This window comes from Elgaria multicarinata, chromosome 3 (assembly GCF_023053635.1).
Source record: "Elgaria multicarinata webbii isolate HBS135686 ecotype San Diego chromosome 3, rElgMul1.1.pri, whole genome shotgun sequence".
Lineage (NCBI taxonomy): Eukaryota > Metazoa > Chordata > Lepidosauria > Squamata > Anguidae > Elgaria > Elgaria multicarinata.
In genome coordinates, this window is record NC_086173.1 from 17,600,191 (window position 1) to 17,618,457 (window position 18,267).

At 45.3% G+C, this 18,267-nt stretch overlaps 1 pseudogene; it reads right to left on the reverse strand.

The window, feature by feature from the left end:
* Positions 1-11,433: 11,433 nt before the first annotated feature.
* Positions 11,434-15,238, reverse strand: LOC134393930 (sphingosine-1-phosphate phosphatase 2-like; annotated as a pseudogene).
* Positions 15,239-18,267: the final 3,029 nt, after the last annotated feature.

Below are 18,267 nucleotides of genomic sequence, written 5' to 3' on the forward strand. Positions count from 1 at the left end.
CTGCTCTCCAGATGGGTTGGACAACAACTCCCATCATCCCCTGGGTGGGGTATTATAGGACTTATAGTCCAACACATCTGAAGGGCACCAGGTTGGGGGAGGCTGCTTCAGAGGATCTGCAACAGAACAGTTTTCTTCTATGCATCTACCTCCCATCCCTCTAGTCCAGGGACGCTTTAGCCTGAGTCGCGGAGGCCTTCTCTTCCTGCCTCAGCCACACAGGTCCACGTGGCCAGTGAGGAGCTGAGGCAGGCCTGCCCATGTCACCATCACCCCAGGCCTCATAGCTTTGGATCGGTGGATGGTGCAGGCCTCCAGAGAAGTTCTCGGCCCTGTTCCCTCGAGCCTCGTAGCCTTGAAAGGCAGGTCTGAGGAACCCCTAGAGTGACCTCAGGATCCTCACCGAACCCCTTTCTTCTTTCCTCCTTTTACTAGCACTACATCTGCCATCAAAGAGGAGGCTGGCTTCTGCTTCGTTTCCCACCTCCTCCACAGCCCTGCTTGCAAATCCTTCAGGGGATGCTGTGCCCCTTTTCAGAAGGATGGATTCCATCCTCCTGACGCAGGGGTGGGAAGGGGGGCTGGAGACCCCAGGGCAGGAGAAAGAACCTGCTCCAAGGGGACCTTTCCCCCTTTCCCCTAGCCTCGGCCATCTGCTTCAGACCTCCACTGGCAGGGGTCCAAGCTCCTCCTGGACCTGAATGCCAGTGGGCTTGTCTGTTCTGTCATGCTAGCTCACGTTCTCCCAGGTGAATTGGGAGATCCAGAGGCTGCGAGCTGAAGTGCAGCCTACGCAAGAGAACCGGGAGACGCTTGCTCCCACGCAGACCGCACCTCCGTGCCACTTCTGCCCATCCAGGAAAGGCAACCTGCATTTCGCTGCTGGAGACAGGGGCCCTCCGTAACACCCCAAACATGAGACGGTGACCCCAGAGAGATCCACATGGGATCTCCCCTCCTGCTGGCACCTGCAGAAGACACTTGTAAGTGCAACATCCGTATCGTGAATAATACCATCTTCCTTGCCAAGCCTGTTCCGTTTCACATCCTATGAGACTGGACTTCCAGGAATGCCCCAGCACCACACCTGGGTGCCCAGCAATCGCTGTCCCCAGAGGTTGCAGATGGGGTGAGGGAGTGAGAGACAGAGTGAAAGAAAGCAAAAGAGAGATCGCGTTAGGGATGTGTGGTGGCAGGGTGGCCCACAGGAGAACTTCTGACGTAGAGCAGAGCACTTGAGCCATCTCATGGGTGGGCGGCTGGGATTATTGAGATATCTGGACCCGGGAAGAAATCAGGAAGCATAACCTTAAGGATATTTTAGGGAAGACCTGCAAAAGGAGTTTCTTGGGATCAGTACAAGAAATGGAGGCAGAACCAGAGAGGGCACAAATGAAGAGCAGCTGAAGGAGGTGGCATCTCAGACAACCAGGCATGGCACACCATGTAAAATGAAGTGTGGTCTGCAATAAAGCTGCCAATGGGACAGTGAAACCTGAGAAGAAACAGAATGGATCCAGGGTGGATCTGCTAGAGCATGAAATCTCAAGGTTTCAAGGTATGAACTGATGTCCCATATCTGGGACTATTTCTGAGATGAACGTTCCATGGCGATTCTTCCAAGAGCTCCAAGGAACAGTTAGAGCATGATAGCAGAGGTCCAAAGAGAGCCCCAAACCAAAGGAAATTGGTGCGTGACCTCATGACAGAGATAGACTTGTGGGAATCTCTGCAATGTTGCAAAAGTCCTGCAGATTCAACAGAATGTAGAGACAAAAAGACTTCTCATGTGGAAAGCAGAACTCAGGGATGCAGACATCCATGTGACAAGGAGGGCGCAATGCTGCAAGATGCGTTCTGGGCAGAGGCGTGAGGTCCAGCCCTTCTAGAACCAGCCTCAGGAGCCGCATGTAATGGACAGGAACAATGCAAGGCCCCTGGGAGTCAGTCAGGAGAGTCAGGGAAGAGGCGGGAGCACAGGCTGAAAGAGAAGAGAGTGAAGACAGCCAGGATTTTCTTCCCTGATGGCCTTGAGGCAACACTGGCTTGGCAAAGCTGAATAGGAGGGTGGCGCTTGAATACTAGGCACAAATCCCATTAGCCCAAAATACATTTACTGACTTTTCAAGCTAAAAATCTAAAATTAAAACATAACTATTCTGAAGTTCTCTCCCACCTGGGGAGAGGTGTAAAGTCCAGCCCTTGTTTGATCTCTTACCTGATGGGTGGCTTGGCCTGCATGAAGGAAGTCAATCAATGGTAAAACAGTGCAAGGAGAACAGCTTGGACATGAGAGAGCTTCAAGGAATTTGCTTTCTCCGGTTCCCTTCTCAGATGGCCTGGGAGGGGCGAAGGGCATGTTAGCTGGGCGGGAAGCACGGAGGGGTGCTCTCTAAAAGGGGGTTAATCTGCCCCAGACGGCATGCGTCGCCTTGCAATACAAGAGGAAAAAAATGGTCTCTTACCTGGTTGATGCTTTTGCCTGCTTGAAGGAACATGGTTAAGTATAACATACCTGACTACCTAACCTGGCCACTAACAAAACTATTCATATATATATATATATATATATATATATATATATATATATATATGTATATATAGATCTGGTTATAGATATAGATCCATAGATATTGATACATAGATATAAATATAGATGTATATGAATTCATAAATGAAATAAAAAGCAAGTCATATCCGCAGATATAATTTGCAGCTAAACTGTAACAGTGCAATCCTATACATGTCTGCTCAGAAGAAAGGCTCCTTCAATTCAGCGGACCTTGCTCCTAGGTAGCCTGTGTAGGATTGGAGCCTCAGACGTTTAACTTCAACCAGTTAAATAAATATCAGCATAGATATATTCCGTATACATTGATATATAGCTATAGAAATATATATATAGAAATATATATATAGCTATATAAATATATAGCTATTACTATATGTAGATATAAATACATAGGTATCGATGCATAGATATAAATATAGCTATATATGAACATAAGGAATAAAACAAGTCATATCTGCAAATATAAGTTGTAGCTAAACTATACCTAACAGTGCAGTCCTATACATGTCTAGTCAGAAGTAACTCCAATTAATTTAAATAGGACTTACTCCCGGGTAGCATGTATTGGATTGCAGACTAAGACATTTAACATTGATTAATTAAATAAATGAAAATAAAAATTCATATATCTCTATATAAATCTATATAAATAAAAACGTAAATGTTCGTTCAAAACAGACGTTATATCTCCGAAAGTTCTTCACCAATTGCTTTGAAATTTTGACACAACGTTGCATTCGAATACACGAGCGTTGTTATGTAACTATGTTCTATATGGGGTCAAAGGTTTGTCTTAAAATCGAAGAAATAGGCCTCCTCAAAACCAGTCCTGCTGATCACTGTGACATCGCCAACCAGTAGGCCAATCCACTGCCTCTGCCTCCTCTCTTATTTGCATGTTCTCTCCTATTTGCTCTTATAGGTCATTGTGACATCGCCAACCAGTAGGCCAATCCACTGCCTCTGCCTCCTCTCCTATTTGCATGTTCTCTCACAATTGGCTGAGTGAATATAGATGTCACACCTGTGAAAGTTACATGTTCTGAAGAAAGGTAACTGCCCGGAGTTTCCACTAACCTCCTCACCGTAAGAACATCCTTTTTTAAAAACCAAACAATCTGCTTTTCTTCATCCAAATAATGCCTCGCAGAAGATCACACTTAGGTTGTCGTACTTGCAGAGCGGAAGCACTGCGACGAGAAATTGCAAATCAGACTCAGGAAGAACGGGCATCAGCAAATGAGAAAAAAAGAAAAACAATGCCTCAAATACGTGCCAAGGAACCAGCCAAGCAACGTTCAGCCAGGATGCCACCGCACGTACTGCAATTGAAAATCGGCATGCCAATCATCATGTTGCGAAATATCAACCAGCCAAAACTTTGCAACGGCACACGGCTTGCAGTAAAAAAATTACTGAGCAACGTCATAGAAGGAACAATCTTGACAGGACCTTTCAAAGGTGAAGATGTCCTCATTCCTCGCATTCCTATGATTCCAACAGATATGCCATTTCAATTTAAGAGATTGCAATTCCCAATTCGATTGGCGTTTGCAATCACCATCAACAAAGCTCAGGGCCAATCTTTAGAATTGTGCGGTTTAGATCTAGACACAGATTGCTTCTCACATGGACAATTATATGTTGCGTGTTCTAGAAATGGCAAACCAGACAATCTCTATATCTACACAAACAATGGAACAACTAAAAATATTGTATATTCACAAGCATTGTGAAATTAAACATATTAGAAACATCCACTTTGTATTTTCTTTCTTTTCAATTTAACCAGACTGAGCCACAGCAACGCGTGGCAGGGTACAGCTAGTATATATATATAGCTGTATATATATAAATATATATATAGATATAGATATAAATATAGATATAGATGTATAGATATAGATGCATAGATATAAATATAAAGATATATGATTCTATACATGAAATAGAAAGCAAGTCATATCAGCAAATATAATGGGTCGCTAATCTCTAAGCCTAACTAACTAACAAATGGAAAGATGTAAATAGCAGCTTCAGAGTTTCAGTAGAAAACTCTTTACAGCCGGCTGGCCACTGCACCGGGGACGACCTCCAATGCCACAGCAAGGAAGGTTAGGGGGCTGGGTAGTTGGGGGGGGCGACCTCGTCAGCAAGACAATGTTGGAGTGGTACTAGGAGCTGGCAAAGGCTTGGAGTTTGTGCTTCTTGGTGCAACCCCACATGGGGACTCCATAGGGATCAAAATGTGGGGGCCACCCATTAGTTGTCCATGCCTGGAGCCCCCGAGGGACGAGAATTTCAGACACATCTTCTGTTCAGTTTAGGTTTGGCTCTGAAATTCTGCACCCAGAGAGGGGCGTTTTGCACCATCTCTCTCTCCCAATGTATGGGACCCGGTGTGGGTGCTCTAGACTACTGATTAAGGGAACAGCATTTTCCTCTTTGCTGGTGTTGGTAATTCTGTGGGGCAGGTGAGAGTCTCTAAAGGCCACAAAGAAGTCTGTAGCATTCTTCGTTCTTTTTCCTTCTCTTAGGGAGTCACAAAGAGGTAAGTAGGCTGAGCTGGGGCAGAGCACCGTGGGGCGGGGTGGGGCGGAGCGGGGTGTGGCGGGATGGGGTGGGGCTGGGCAGGAAGGGGGTGGGCCGAGAGTGCAACTTCACATTTTTCAGAACACCTGTAATAAAGACATGATTAGTTTTGGTCTCTTACCTGGTCAATGTCTTGGCCTGTATAATGAAGGGTTAGGCTTAAATGCAACATATGAACCCGCCCCCTAAGCCTGCCATCAAACTGCACAGATGGACCCTTGAAGAGGAACCTCTCAAAAGCAAATTCCTTTCTGCCAGGCAGACTTTGGGCCTGCGGGATCCACGTCGCATTTCGCTCGGAGCCCAAGGCCCTCTCCTCAGAGCAAAGTGAAAGACAGTGGCTCAAGAAGACAGACACAGAATTGCGGGACAACGTGCCTCTGAGCAGATGCTCAGGCCAGGAGTTGGTTTTCAGGTACAGAACTGGAGCTCACATCCAAATCGTTTCACATCCAAATCTCCTTCTGTTTTCCCCCAAGCATTGAGCTTTCGGAAGCCTGATTTCAGAGGGGAAAAGATCTGTTTGTGTCAGTAGTGTTAAAGCATGAGCCGCAAATCACCTGGCGATCTCCCAGCAGGTCTCCAACTCTCACCTGTCCGCCTGGCTTCAATCTTTCTCATGTCCAGAGAGAGAAATTCTTGGGACCGGGAGGCCTGTAGCTGGTCCAGGGGGCATCCAGAAAAGTCTTCTATTGTGTAATGACCCTGCTTGCTACATGGAATTAGAAAAATTATAAAAGTGAAATATAGAGTAAGTCCTATCTGCAAATAGAATTTATAGCCGAATTATAACCAGCAGTGCAACCTACACTTGCTTACTCAAAAGTAAGTCCCATGAAGTTCTCTCCCACTTGGGGAGAGGTGTAAAGTCCAGCCCTTCTAGGCTGCTGGCCAGGTGCAGCATGTGTCCTCGAGGAGCAAATCAAGGCTTTTTGTGGAAGTTTGGGGCATCAGGGAAGAGAAGTTAAATGTTAGAATAGAATGAGAGAGTAAAGAATGGTAGTGAAATAGAGAGTTTTCTTCTCTGATGACCTGGGGGCAACTGTAATTTGCCATAGCTGATCAGGTTTTCCCAAATTCCATTTGCATGGTTCAAGAAAAATTATGTGTTGTCTGTAACAAAGCTGCCATGGCGAAATGAAACCCGAAAAGAAAAAGAATGGAGCTATGGTTCCTTGAGGATGAAGTCTTAAGGCTTCAAGGCGATGCACGTGTTCTTCAAGACAGGAAGGCACCCAGAGCCCTCTCCGGTCCAGAGCCCTCTCTGGTCCAGGGCCCCCTCCTCTATGAATGTTGCATTGCACTTCTTCCAAGACCTCAAAGGAAGGAGATACAGCATAACAGATGTGCCACGGAGAGCTCAAAAGCAAAGGCAGTGGGCGCAGGACCTCATGACAAATCTCTGCACTGTCACAAAGGCCCAGTAAATTAAACTGAACGCATAGACTAAATTCTCAAGCGGGAAGAGGAACTCAGGCAGGCAGACACACTCCTTACTGAAACCAAAAATGAAGGGATGGGGGCAAACCAAACTTGTGATTCAGAAGTCCATCAGCAACGGAGAAAGAAGGCAAGGAGCAAGAACCACCAATTGCAAGCCTAGATGTGGAGCCCAAGAAAAACAGGGCCAGTGGAAAGGGCTGGTAATGCCAGGGTCTCAGGGGCGGCTGGGGGGTGGTGGAAGAGACGTTGCTACGCAGATCAAATAAGCCTTCCCTGACGAACGTCAAGGGAAATGAACAGTCCACGTGAGCTGGGATGTGCGGTCTGAGGATCCAAGCCTCCCAAAAGCTTTTAGGCCTCATCTTGACAGAAAAGCTACGATACAAGCATCATTACAAGTAGGCCTCCTTGTAATGATGAATGCATGAAGGAACACCGTCAAATGTACAATATTAACCTACCTAACCTTTCTACCCAAATTTCTAATACTCACATAGCATTATCAATATCTCAATGAAACATAAAGCAAATCCTATCTGTCAATGTAACGCTTAACTAAACTAACTATGAACCTCAGCAGCTAACATATTCAAATATATAACCAAATTGAAGCAGTACTGAAATATTTCAAAAGCGACCATCTCTGGGTTGGATCCAGATTCACACTGGAGCAACTGCGCTGAGGGAAGTGGGTTTCCATGGCCCCTCCTTCCCACGACAGTCCTCCAGGCCCCTGGAAATACTACACAGAGGCACAGAAGCCCCTGCTCAAGGAGGTGATCTGCTATCTGGGGGTGGAGATCCCCCCCCCCCAAATTAGGCAGAGGGACTTTCCAAGAGCAGCAGGCAGATCCTAGACCCATCCCTCTGTTGAGGCTCCTCAACTGTCCTAACAGCAGTTAGATACGGAATGACATCACTGAGGTGATGACATCACTTGGAACCCAGAGCATTGTGGCCTCAGAGGTGTTGTGCATTTCTTCCTCTTAAAGCTATATCCCACATCCCCAATGGAAGCAGCCTGCCTGCAGGGCAGGGCAGCATACAAACCTGGATTCAAAACCACAGGATGAGACAGTACATAATTTCAGCTAGCTTGATGCCGGGCTGGTGGTGGCCTCCAAAAGGGTCCGCCAAGGCAGTTTGCTGCCTGAGCCAGAGCAGTAAATGGTCCCACCTGCCCTTACAAAAGCCACGGTACACAAAACCACAAACATTATTTTGGCCCCTGAAGCAGAAAATCCTACAAGGGCCTCTTTCCCCTCCCTGGCAGTAAGAATGCCAAACAAGGCATGGGCTACCTTGGCTGGTCCCAGGCCTGCCATCCTTCCCATCTGGATTCTGGATTTGGGCCTGAAAGGCCAAGGGAAAGTGTGGGTGTAAGTTGTAAGCATGCACAAATTGTGACACTGCGCTGCATCATCACTGATCATGGGGCACATCTGTTAGGGCATCAGCTTCCCATTTCCTGGCTGTTTGGAATTTGAGCCAACGTTAGAGTGACCATGAGCCCGTCCCGTCCCCCCATGCTGCTCCTCTAGATCTGGGCCCACGCACTGCCTGTAATGGCTTTCTTCCCCTTTCAGGAGCCGCGCGGCACCTGTACTAGGGTGACCATATGACCGTTTCCCCCCGGATTTGTCTGGGTTTTGGGGGACAAATCCGGGAGGAGGAGGGGAAATCCGGATTTTTCCAAAGAGCAGCTCTAATGGGAATTAACTAAAATGCTTATAACTTCGTCATTTTTTAAGCTAAAGACATGAAACTTGGCACAATGGCAGCTCTTAGGAAGAGCTTAAGTCATACCAAATTTGAAACAGATCTGTTCATCCATTGATTTTTTAGGATTTTTTTTAAAATTGAGGTTTTTAAATTATTATTTTTAAACCATCATTTTTAAAGATAAAGAGCTGAATGTTGGCACCATGATAGCTTTTAGGTAGAGCATTAGCCATACCAAATTTGAAACAGATCTGTTCATCCATTGATTTTTAGGAATTTTTTAAAATTTGAGGATTTAATTTTTTTAAAAAAAATATTATTTTTAAAGATAAAGAGATGAAACTTGGCACCATGATTGCTCTTAACAAGGACTTTAGCTATGCCAAGTTTGAAACAGATCTGTCCATCTATTGAGTTTTAGGATTTTAAAAAAAAGTTTGAGGTTTTAAAATTATTTTTTTAAAGTGACATTTTTAAAAGATAAAGGGCTGAAAGTTGGCACCATGATAGCTCTTAAGGAGAGATTTAGCCATGCCAGGTTTGAATCAGATCTGTTCATCCATTGTTTTTTTAGGATTTTTTTAAAAGTTCAAAGTTTTAAAATTATTGTGTTTTAAAACTGCTGGAGCCATATCCTTCGAACTCAGGTTGTCAAACCTCCTCTTTGGGGTTTTGCATATTGAGCAGTTTCAGCTCTTGGCATTAAGGGGATCTGCAGTCTTTAGGTAAACTGCCACAACACCCACCCTAATGTTAGAGTAGAGAAACTTGTGACAATTATACACAAGCTTTTTTAAAAAATTGAAATTAAAAAAAGCCAGCCACCCGGCCAGCCAGTAGCAAACCCTGTTAACAACAACAGCAGCTTGCAATGAGTGAAGACACAGTCAGAAAAGATGTTTGAGGGAAGGGGAGACTGTATCACACAAAGTATAGCAAAAGCTTCAAAGTACAGCAAAACCTACAAAAGTAGGGGTGAGTGAAGTAAATTTCAGATACCTTGAATCTCTCACTTGTTCTTTATTTCAGTGATTTTAACATTAAGATGCTATGTAGAACAGATTTGTCTTAAATGTGTGCTGTAAAATCAGACATGTGACCAAGGCTATGTTCGGGTGGGCACACCCCCTTGGTGCTGGACACACCCCCTTGGAGGCCGACCATGTTGTCCTCCTTTTTGGTTTCCATAATATGGTCACCCTAACCTGCACGTCCGACAAGGTATCGTGAAAGATCCCACAATGCCTTGTGGGAGAAGGGAGAAGGGAGAACAAAGCCCTTACTGGCAGAGGAGAGGCTTGGTGGTCCATGAATCTTCCCTTCAGGAAAATTGGGGGGTGCAAAATGACCCCCTTACCAAGAACTATGGAGGCAACACGGGGCTTGGCAAGGGGGTCATTTTTGCCCACCCCCACTCCCGATTTCTCACTTTTTGGTTTTTGTTCTTATAATCCCATTAGAGCAAATGGGATTTTGAGAAAAACAACTAAACAAAAAACATTAGGAGATCAGGGGTGTCCCCCCCAAAAAAAATGACCCCCTTGCTAGACACTGTGTTGCCCCTACAGTGCTTAGCAATTCGAAAATACACAGTCCCTCAGGAAGCATATTCAACTTTTGAAAATAAACAATATCAAATAATTTACAATAACCATAATGATTTATAACATGCAGGTACCATCCGGCCGTGTTCTGCCACATTAGTGTATTCGATAAACAGTAACCAAACAGCCCAAAGGGTCATACTTTCACTGACCTCTCATGACCTGTAATTTTTTATATGTCAATTTCTACATTATTGCTGTCTTCCACACCGATTTATACCACTCATTCAACTCTGTAAATTTGAAATCCTTCCAATGCAATGCTATTAGTTTCCTGGCAGCAAAAAAAAGATATGGAATTAGCTCCTTGTGCTTCAAATTAATATTTACTTCAACAATAGAACCAATTCCGAATCCATATGCACTTCAACTTTTACAATCTGTTTTTAATCATCATCATCATCATCATCATCATCATCATCTCAGTGAACAAATAAAATGCCTGGGAAAATAAGAAGGTTTTCACCTGGGTCCCAAAGCTTCATAAAGCTTTAAAGCACAATCCTTTGTGTGTTCAGATAGAACAAAAGGCTTGCACCTCCTAGCATGGCTGGCTGGAAAATGTTGAGAGTTGTGGAACCGTTCTTCCGTCTACACGTGCATAAGGTTGTGCCCTTAGAGTTTTAATACATTTTAAAGGATACTAGACTTAACTAACCATTTTTACGAAATTATAGAAAATAGAAAAAGTGGAGGAGTTATTGCTACAATCTTTTTTAGAGTTCAAAATGGAACAGAAGTGTTAAAATCAAGCTGCAGATTTTGATGGTGCTATCATGCTCATAGTATCCAGTGTGCTAATGCTCGTAGTTATTTACAAACTCAATTGTAGCTTTGAGGTTTCAAATAAAGACCCACCCATGCTAAGCTGGCACACTGAGTTCTGGAAAGTTTCATGACCAAAGGGTTCTCACCAGCTTTTGGGGTGGGGGGAGGTGGGTTAACTCCTTTGACGTGTAGGCACCAGGATTTCCTGAAAATACGGTGAATTTAAATATTACCTAGTTCCACAAAACCGTATTTTACAGCTCCCACTTCCCCTGACAGAAGGAAGCTCCAGGGTCAGCTGCTACAAAGTTTGCTTACTTAGGGTGACCAAACGCCCGGATTTGCCCGGACATGCCCAGAAATCCCGCCCCCAAGCGGGATCCGGGGGGAGATTTCAAAATCCCCCCAAATGTCCGGGAAAATCGCGGTCCTGCCACTCCCTCCCATGGCCCAGGCCTAGGGTGCGCGCAATCCGGAGGATCCGGGAGGGGGGCAACAAAACACCAGGGCGGGGGGGGTCCCAGACTAGGCTGCGGCCACCCTTACTTTCCTGCAGCCATTTTTTCGGTTGCAGCGGTGGCGGCTGGCGGCCATCTTGAATCTCGCGAGAATCGTGCGAGTTGTTGGCTGCTGGCTGGGTCTGGGAACTCTCGCGAGACCCAGCCAGCAGCTGAGAATTCGCGTGATTCCCGCGCTGCGCCGGGTGAGTGACGAAGGATGCGGAGAAGAGGACTAGGGAGAGGCGGTGGGTGAGTGCCGCTGGCCTGGGCCTTGGTCTGCTGCTGCCCTGCCACCGCTTGTGCTGCTGCCGCCGACCCGCTGCTGCTTCTGCCGCCGGCCTGCCGGCGCCAAGACGCAGCTGCGGAACAATCGGCAGTAGACCAAGGGCCCAGGCCGAAGAAGTGAGGTGGAGGCTGCCGCTTGTGCCGCCAGGCTGCCGCCGCCAATGTGCGGAACAGGGCGGCAGCAGACCAAGTCCCAGGCCAGGCCGAACAAGCGAGGCGGAGGCGGCGCGGAGGAGGCAAGGCGGAAGTGGTGGAGGACGAGCCACCGCCCCTGCCACCGCCGCTTGTGCCGCCGCCAAGACGCGGGGAACAGGGCGGCAGCAGAGGACCAGGCTGAACAAGCCAACCGAGGCGGATGCAGCGAGGTGGAGGTGGTGGAGGACAAGCCGCTGCTGCTTGTGCCGCCGCCCCGCTGCCGCCAAGACAAGACATGGCTCGGCTACTAACAGCATGGCCGTGGTGGGGGCCTGGCGGTGGTGGGCCAAGGTGCCAAGGACAACGTGGTGGGCCGGAAGAGAGGGCCGACAGCAGCGCATGGACCAGTGCCAGAAGCGGAAGGAAGGAGAACGAGGACATTACAGCCACGGACCAAGCAGCAGCAGGACACCAGGTGCGAAGGGAGGAGGCAGCTGCAACGTGGGAAAAGGCCACCATCCTCCTTAATTTGGCATGGGGGTGGTGAGGAGGAGGGGGGAGAGGCTTGGACGTAGGGCTAGGGAAAGGTGCGGGGGGAGGCTAGGGCTTGAGAGGGGGGACCTTCATTGCTTCAGCCACTTTAAAACTGGCTATTTGCAACCCTAACCCTAACCCCATAAAGCTCACCGAACTGTTAGACTTGGGGAGAGCAAAAGCTGCTAAATATCTAACCACCTCGTACCAGACTACTAAGAAGCTCCTTTCAGGTCTCCAATATTAGCTATGCAGAAACGCACAACACTTTTTTTATTCAAGTCTTTACCATGATACACATTTGTTGCATCCCTACATCTGGGTTATTCCTGGGGAAGGGGGTGGGGTGCGGAATGCACAGCATTCAATTTAAACCCAAAAGCTTATGCAGTAATGGCACAAGTACGGTAGAATTCAAGCCAATGGAAGAATAGGTTATAAATTTGTAGGGCACCTTAATTCTGAATTGCTGCAGAGCTTTATGGTCATTTATTTATTTATCATTGCATTTATATCCCGCCTTTAAGAGCCAAGTTTTTTATTATCTGCCGTGTGATCACCAGTACACCAGTTCCCACAAAAAACTTTGCAAGCACGGTCAAGAGCATTTCACCAGAGACTGAGAGAACACGATGCGTGGCAGCTTCAGCCAAAGCATCTGAGACGTAGCGATTATTTATCCAGAACCCAATAGTGGCTCCTGCCCCGGCTCCTAGAATAGTGGTGGTGTCTGCTCTAGTAGGGCTGTAATGATTTAGTTTGGGGTAGTTGTAACATAAGAGGAGGGGCACAACGATGCAGAATGCAGGGTACAAAGGGTTGTTTAGCATCAGATGATCAATGAGATCCCAAGTAGGATAAGCAAGAGCAGTTAAGAGGGCTGAGATCAGACTGCCGACGATCACATCCAGCAATGTGTGCATTCCTGTGTAAATTCTGTTGAGGCCTACGAGGGTTGAAAATAAAAAGGCTCCCATCAGGCCAAGTTCAAGTGGGTACTTGTACTGGTTCACTGTCACTGCAACGAAAGTAAAAGAGATGGCAGTTGTTGCCATGGCATGTGTGGAGGGCATCCCATGGGTGGTGTTGGTAATATTAATAATGCTTCTCCTTCTCTTGGTGATGATGATAATGAATGGTGATCCTAATATTAATAATGCTTCTCCTTCTCTTGGTGATGATGATAATGGATGGTGATCCTACTATTAATAATTCTCCTCCTTCTCTTGGTGATGCTGATAATGGATGGTGATCCTAATATTAATAATTCTCCTCCTTCTCTTGGTGATGCTGATAATATGATATTAATAATGCCGGTTATCCTTTACTTTTCCACACCCCAATATAATTCCTTGTGCCATGGAGATCATAGAATCATAGAATAGCAGAGTTGGAAGGGGCCTACAAGGCCATCGAGTCCAACCCCCTGCTCAATGCAGGAATCCACCCTAAAGCATCCCTGACAGATGGTTGCCCAGCTGCCTCTTGAAGCCCTCTAGTGTGGGAGAGCCCACAACCTCACCAGGCAACTGATTCCATTGTCGTACTGCTCTAACAGGAAGTTTTTCCTGATGTCCAGATGGAATCTGGCTTCCTTTAACTTGAGCCCATTATTCCGTGTCCTGCACTCTGGGAGGATCGAGAAGAGATCCTGGCCCTCCTCTGTGTGACAACCTTTTAAGTATTTGAAGAGTGCTATAATGTCTCTCCTCAATCATATTCAGCTTGCGATCTACAACAATTCCAAGATCCTTCTCATTTGTAGTATTGCTGAGCCAAGTATCCCCCATTTTGTAACTGTGCCTTTGGTTTCTATTTCCTAAATGTAGAACTTGGCATAGATGCTAATAATAGATTAGCATTGAACCTGCGAAAACCATTATCTTTAATGCAAACTGCTCTGGGCGTTTAAACCCAGTAGCTATGCAGTGCATAGCAAATGCCAGATCAAAGTTACAAAGGTGGCCATTCATGACTTTATACATATTCTAAACCTTAGCACTTTCTTGCCAGTAATTTTATATGTTGTCTGAAAGTGTTTTCATGTGATATACATCTTGATATTTAACAACTGCCATGCATCTTCATTGCTACTCACTGTTTCTACATAGCTCTCCAGACAAGGAAACAGTTGTGTAAAATGTACTTGAGTCTTGAATCTTACCTGCTTCTGAAAAATGGATGCTTTAAATCCATATACTTATACTATACTGTGTAGTGGCAGGGTTGTTGTTAGGGTGAGCTGAAATAAGTGACGTGTTTGAGATTGCATTTAAAAGGGACTTGCCTATGAATTGTAGCTAACTGCTTTGAAGGTGGTTTTATTTTATTGTGTTGAACATACACTTAATGTGGATTCTTTGGTGTTCAATACAACTGAACTTTAAAATTAAGAATTACAGTATGTCCAGATTATTTTTGCCTTGGACAAGAAGTTATAGAGTTTTAAGTTGAAATCTATGTTAAGGGAAGTGTTGTTGTAGTTCTGTCCCTTTTTCCTGCATTTCATGACAGTAATAGATTTGGAACAACTATTCTAATGTGTTCTATGACTGTTGTGGTTGTTTATTATGTTATAAAAATAAAGAAATGGTTTTATATAAGTGTTAATTCTTTTTTTAGTATTTAGTATATTATTATAGTAGTTGTGTGCCTTTGGCACTCATTGGTTGCTATCATTTACTTTTTGTGAACCACCCAGAGAGCTTTGGCTATTGGGCAGTATAAAAATGTAATAAATAAATAAATGTGACCGAGGCCACACCCCCTTGGGGTTGGATGTTGAATTGGCTCCGCCTTGGGAGTGGGCATGTTGGGGTGGCCACGCCTCCTGAGGGTGGCCATTTTGTCCTCCTTTTTGGTTTCCAAAATATGGTCACCCTAGCTTACTGGCAAAATGCAAGGGGTTTACATTTACTGGCAAAGTGCAGGGCAATAATTATTTAAAATTGTTATATCTTTTGTAACGTCTGTTTGTTTACAGATGTACAATTGGAGCATGAAGAAGCAGTCTGGTCTGGTACCCACTCCAAAGAATGGTAGTCTTTAAAACATGGTCACTTTGCCTGGAAAGCAAACAGCATGAAGCCTTTGCAGATCTTCCAGTCTTCCTCTTGCAAGCCAGGTCCAAAGCTCACACTTTTGTCCTTTGCTGGCTATCTTCCAACTGCTCAGACTTTTACTCCTCATTACCTGCTATTATTTGCATTTATATACCGCCCCATAGCCAAAGTTCTCTGGGCGGTTTACAAGAGTTAAAAACAGTGAACGTTAAAAAGAAATATACTAAATTTAAAACCATAAAAGCATGAAATACATACAAAAACAGACAATATCCATTTTAAAAACAACTATTCTGGGGTCAGTTTAAAAAATTCAGCATTTGCTGTTAAATGCCTGGGAGAAGAGAAAAGTCTTGACCTGGAGCCAAAAAGATAACAATGTTGGCACCAGGCGAGCCTCGTTGGGGAGATCATTCCATAATTGATCTATGAACAAATAAGATGAATAATGCTGCCAGGCTGAACAGGTTCTCTTCTTTTATGTTTTGTGGGAGTTTCCTTCTGAGTAAACTTTATTTAAAAAACTTGGCTATAGGAATGGGGGTTTCCATGGATAATATCACACCATATTAAATACCACGAGGAGCCATCATTTTAATTCCGCTCCAAGGTAGCTTTAGAAAAGCAGTGCCTCAGCCCCTCCAAAGGGCTTGAAGAAATGTTACGGAAAAACTGGAGGCCACAGTTTTCCGTAACATTCCTGGCTCCCCGTCAGGGAATCGAACCCCGGTCTCCTGCGTGACAGGCGGGGATACTTACCACTATACGATCACGGCCGTATCGTGATCGTATAGTGGTAAGTATCCCGCCTGTCATGCAACCTCCAAGTTGAGAAGCAGATGATGATTTCTACTACAACTCATTTTAGGAAGGCTTATTTTTCTGGTAAGAACCACAGAGTTGGATCTAGACCTAATCATTTTGAATGTAGACCCAGTGGGAATCTACACTATTGTTATTATAATGTTATGAATCAGCAACTGTGACGCAAAGCATCACATGACCCTCTGTATCTTCAGTTGTAAATGAGTTGTACTTACCTCCTTGATTTCGTTGTCTCTGTTCGTTGTTGCTCAGTACTAGCGCTTATTTAGAAATCATGTGCCCTGTTCTAACGTTAGCTCTTCTCCGAAAATGTTGAATTGAGTGATCAGCCAATTGCTACCCTGGGGGCGTTTCCACTTCCGCTACCCGCCTTTAGTAACCTTTCTACTGAGCGTTTTGCCTCCTGGATGACTGCAGTAGTCAATCCTATCCTCCTCAGTGATTATTGTTGTTTGATGGAGGGGGCATGAATGTCAGGTTTGTATTGCCCAGAGTCTATATATTAATAAACATTAGAAACGTCAAATTAGGCACCATGACACCTGACGCACGCATACACATGCAAGCCAAGACTCAAGCAAATCCCATTATCCCCTGATTTTTGGCGGGGCTTTAACCTCTAACGCATCACCCCTAACCCCAATTCACACCCCTTTCGATATCTCCATCAATTTTCACGTTAGAAACGTCAAATTAGGCACCATGACACCTCATGCATGTATACACATGCATGCCAAGCCTCAAGCAAATCCAAGCCTCCCCTGATTTTTGGGGAATTTTTTGAAAATCGGACACCCCATTTTCAGACATGGGATTTTCTCCGACATTTTGACAGATAAAAACTTGGAAGCAGACACCCTCACAGATGCCATCTATATCCACATTCATGACAAGTTTCAAGCAAATCCCATCATCCCCTGATTTTTGGCGGGGCTTTAACCTTTTAATCACCCCAATTCACACCCCTTTCTATATCTCCGTCAATTTTCACATTAGAAATGTCAAATTAGGCACATGACACCTGATGCACATATACACATGCATGACAAGCCTCAAGCAAATCCAAGCCTCCCCTGATTTTGGGGGAATTTTTGAAAATCGGACACCCCATTTTTAGACATGGGATTTTCTCCGACATTTTGACAGATAAAAAACTTTGAAGCAGGCACCCTCACAGATGCCATCTAGATCCACATTCATGGCAAGTTTCAAGCAAATCCCATCATCCCCTGATTTTTGGCAGGGCTTTAACCTTTTAACTCGCCCCAAATCAAGTCCCATGCTAGAACTACGTCAATTTTCACATTAGAATCGTCAAATTAGGCACCATGACACCTGATGCACGTATACACATGCATGCCAACCCTCAAGCAAATCCAAGCCTCCCCTGATTTTTGGGGAATTTTTGAAAATCGGATACCCCAGTATCTCAGGGATTTAAAGCTGCAGACAGCTCAATGGGCTTTATTCATGGCCATTTCAAAGGAAATCCCAACATGCCATGAATTGGGGAGTAGATAACCCTAAATATGAATCTTCTTCCACACTTGAAAAATTTATTTGGAACTTCAAAAAGTCTAAGTGAGCGCAGGAAGGACTTATCCCCTGAGTCAAAGCGAGACACATACAAACCATCCCTGTGAGGCGGGCACAGAGGAGGAGGACTGGGAGCAAGCATGCCGGAGGCTTGTGGGCACGAACCACAGGGCCCATCATGTAGTACAGCTCCCAGGGGGAGGAGGGAGGGAAGGCAGGCAGGCAGCAGACATTTCTGGGGGCACAAGGAAGTGAGCCAAGGATTGTTTGTTTGTTTCTAAGCCAGCAGTAACGCATTACAAACCAACCCTGCGAGGCGGGCACAAGGAAGGGCGGCAAGGATTGCTTGTTTGTTTCTAAGCCAGCAGTAACGCATTGCTGAGAGTTTTCAGTCCCTAAAATGCCCCGCCACTGGCAATTCAAATTACGAGCATGAGCAGAGGGACGGTGTAAAAGCTGGAACGGAATGGAACAGGCCGGAACGACCCCATTATATTAAAAAAAAACCATACCAAAAACAGTGGCATGTGTTAGCAACACTTGGGAACAATAATTTAGGACTAAAACCATTGCAATATTATATCACTATTAACCCCAGAACTCCCAAAACAACATCCGGAACAGAATGAGATGGCCGGAACGGCCACTTCTGAATGAGCGATATCAACCAAACTCACCAGTTATGCATA